This window comes from Phodopus roborovskii, unplaced genomic scaffold, assembly GCF_943737965.1.
Source record: "Phodopus roborovskii unplaced genomic scaffold, PHOROB, whole genome shotgun sequence".
Classification (NCBI taxonomy): domain Eukaryota; kingdom Metazoa; phylum Chordata; class Mammalia; order Rodentia; family Cricetidae; genus Phodopus; species Phodopus roborovskii.
The window spans coordinates 5,231,551-5,235,797 of NW_026126417.1; positions in this window are offsets into that span (position 1 = coordinate 5,231,551).

Here is a 4,247-nt window from a genome sequence, read left to right on the forward strand (position 1 = left end):
AAAACTTTGTGACAGCAGAAAACTTATTGACACTATTTCCTGTTGTCATGCCTCACCTGGAGTAATGTCCAATGCAAATAAAGAGAAGAGCTGAGCGTAGCAGAAATAGCAAGTCAAAAATAGATGCGATAATAACAGTTCATCATGAACGAGTTCTCAATGAGAGTTTAGGGAGGAAAATGTTTCTACGGATGAAGGCTGCCAATGTTCTGTCTAGGAAAAATACAAAGATATTTCTTCTAATAACTATTCCATTGAATCTTCTCTTACAAATGATATTATCATTTTAAATTTTCTGTGATTGCAGAATACAATTTATTTCAAAATATTTTAGGACCTAAGGATTACTTATTTACTTAAATAACTAGCTGAATGCAGAATCTGCTAAATTTTTAGAACATTTCTCAAAAAACCTTAAGAAAGGGAGAAGTGGGTTCTAAGCTGAGCCTCTGCCAGAACCCTACACTAGAGGGATACTTCTTCCATCTTTATCTGAAGAAGTACCTCTTCATAAATTAGATTTGTTGATAAAATATTTTGTATTTCCTAAGCGCAAACTAACTCCATTACAGTTCATATATATATATATATACATATATATATATGAATACATGTATTATATATACATATATATAATTTTTTGTTTAAATTAGAAACAAGCTTGTTTTACATATCAATCCCAGTTCCCTCACCCTCTCATCATCCCCTGTTCCCCCCACTAACCCCCATCCCATCCCTTTTCTGCTCCCCAGGGAGGGTGAGGCCTTCCATGGGAATCTTCAAAATCTGTCATATCATTTGGAGCAGAGTCTAGGCCCTCCCTCATGTGTGTAGGCTGAGAGAGTATCCCTCTAGGTACAATGGGCTCCCAAAGTCCACTTGTATACTAGGGATAAATATCGATCCACTACCAGAGGCCCCATAGACTGCCCAGTCCTCCCAACTAACACCACATTCAAGGAATTTGGGTCAGTCCTATGCTGGTTTTCCAGCAATCAGACTGGAGTCCATGAGCTCACCCTTGTTCAGGTCAGCAGTTTCTATAGGTTTCTCCAGACTGGTCTTGACCCCTTTGCTCATCACTCCTCCCTGTCTGCAACTGGATTCTAAGAGTTGGGCTTCATGTTTAGCTATGGGTGTCTGCTTCTGCTTCTATTAACTAAGGCTCTAGGATGGCATATAAGGTAATCATCAATCTCATTATTGGGGAAAGAATTTAAGGTAGCCCCTCCACTATTGCATAGATTGCAAGTTGGGTTCATCCTTGTAGATGTCTGGATATTTCCGTAGTGCCAAATTTCTCTTAAAACCTATAATGGCTCCCTCTATTATGGTATCTTGTTTCTTGTTCTCCTTTATTCTTTCCCTGACTCAATCTTCCCACCTCTGCCCTTCTCTTCTCCCTAATTCACTCCCCCTGCCCTGCCCCATGCTCCCAATTCGTTTGGGAGATCTTGTCTTTTTTTCCTTCCCTAGGGGACCATGTATGTCTCTCTGAGGGTCCTCCTTGTTTCCTAGCTTTTCTGGCAATGTAGACTGTAGGCTAGTAATCCTTTGTTTATTTCTAAAAGCCATATATGAGTAAATACACACCATGTTTGTCTTTTTTGTGACTGGGTTATCTCACTCAAGATGGTTTCTTCTAGTTCCATCCATTTGCCAGTGAATTTCAAGATTCCATTGTTTTTGTTTCTTTGTTTTTGTTTTCCCACTGTATAGCATTTCCAATGTGTAAATGCACTACATTTTCTCCATCCATTCCTCAGGTGAGGGGCATTTAGGTTGCTACCAGGTTCTGGCTATTACAAATAATATTGCTATGAACCTAGTCGAACAGATGTCCTTATTGTATGAATGTGAATCTTTTTGGGTGTATGCCTAAGAGCAAAATTGCTGAATCTTGAGTTAGACTGATTCCCATTTTCCTGAGAAACTGCCATAATGATTTCCAAAGTGGCTGTATGACTTTGCACTCCCACCAACAATGAAGGAGTGTGCCCCTTTCTATACATCCTCTCCAGCTTTGGTGCTTTTGATTTTAGCCATTCTGACAGGAGAGTAAGATGGTATCTCAGAGTTCTTTTGATTTACATTTCCATGATGACTAAGGATGTTGAGCACTTTCTTAAATATCATTTGGCCATTTTAGATCCCTGTATTGAGAATTCTCTATTTAATTCTGTACCCCACTTTTTAATTGGATTATTTGGTGTTTTGGTAACTAGCTTCTTGAGTTCTTTGTATATTTTGGAAATCAGCCCTCTGTCAGATGAGGGGTTGGTGAAGATCATTTCCTAGTCTGTGGGCTGATGTTTTGTCTTGTTGACTGTGTCTTTTGCCTTACAGTTTCAGGAGGTCCCATTTATTAATTGTTGATCTCAGTGTCTGTGCTACTGGTCTTAAGTTCAGGAAGCAGTCTCCTATACCAATTCGTTCAAGGATACCTCCCACTTTTTCTTCTAAGAGGTTCAGTGTGGCGAATTTGTGTTTAGGTCTTTGATTCATTTGAACGTTTTTTGGTTTTGTTTTATTTTTTGTTTTATCCATGGTGATAGATTTGGATATATCTGGAGTCTTCTAGAGTTCTTAAAGGAATAATCTACTGCAAGAGAAACAGAACAGGGTGGAGAATTCATTCCCTGCTTCAGGCAAATGTTTTCTTACTGGGAAAGAGTAAAGTAGAAAGGATAAACACTAAGAGACAGGCAGCCAAACACCTTATTATAGGGCTGTGAGAATCACTGAGCAAGCAGCTGAGGCTCAATCCCTTTAAGTCAAAGCATGAAGATGAGAAAATGAAGGTCAGGAAGAGCAAATAGTGCAAAGAAGGACAGTGATTAGTAGAGACAAAGCCAATTTCCATGTGTGTGTGTGTGTATTTGTGTATGTATGTGGGGTGTGTGTGTGTGTGCGCGCACACACACATATGTGATAGTGGAAAGAACCTATCATTTAAAAACATTCTCTTTACTGTGATGTGGGACAAGGGCTCATGCCTAATCCTATTCCTCACAGACCTTAGGGTTCACTTGAGGAAGGAGCTACCTACAAAGTAAATTATAAATTAACTGAGAACCCACTAGAAACATTCTGATTTGAAAGCTCCCTTGTGGGTGATAGGGGAGGATGGGAAAGTGAGGGAACTAGGATTGACATGTAAAACAACCTTGTTTCAAATTAAAATGAAAAATAAATAAATAAAAGTTCCCTTGTTGTGTGGCTGAAGTGAGCTTCTAAAACAATGCATATAAAATCCCAGGCTCTGTACTTTGTACAATATGTATGTAACAGGCTGAAGTTTCCCAGTCCTTTGACATTAAGCAAACAGAAAATTAACACCAGGTATGTCCTGGATTTCACAGGCTGGCAGGGCACATACTGTGTCTGCTTACTCTCCCACAGTTCTTGAGCCCACTTAGAGATACAGAATGCCAGAGTTGATCACTCTTCACACCACTCTGTTACCAAATAAGAACACAGCTTTCTAACACTGAGTGCTCTTGAATGGCAGGACACCACCTCATCTTTTACAATTCCCTGGCTAGCAGTACAGTGCTAAATAAAGTATCAGAAGTGGTAACCAATCATAAAACTCTACACTGGTATGAAAAGGGCACTGCTTACATATTTCTCACCTGTAAATCACAAGATCTCCAAATATCAGCATCCCTGTCATTGAATTAATTCTGAATCCCTTGCTTCCTTCAGAAAATACTCACATGGGAGTATCCTTTTTAAAAAAGGATAAAATCTAACACAAATATAAAGATCATTAAGACACTCCATGTTGTAACCCCCTGACATGCAGTTTTGTCCAACAATCTGTTCTCTGAGACTCCTTTCAAGCTTTACTTCTTAAAGATGTTCTAAACAAAGACAAACAAACAAACAAACAAACAAAAGAGATGTTCTAAACAAAGCAGGCAGTAAATAGACTTCATTGCTAGAGGAAAGTATCCAGGTAGCTATTAAGACTTATCTAGCTTTGCAATTTACTTTGGTGGCCCCAATAAAGTACAGGTTCTGACCCTCAACCTAGCAGCCCCAGAAAAGAGACAGAAACAGTTCTACAAAACTGATCATACTTGACATGTGGAGTCATGTTAGTAATGGTGTCTTATGTTTACCAGAAAAGAATGAAGCTAATAAGTTATTTCTCTTTGTTTGTTTCTTCCTAAGTAAGTGACGTAGAAACCAGAGGGTATCCTTATTGGCAGACCCATGGCAGACAAAGATTTGCATCTATG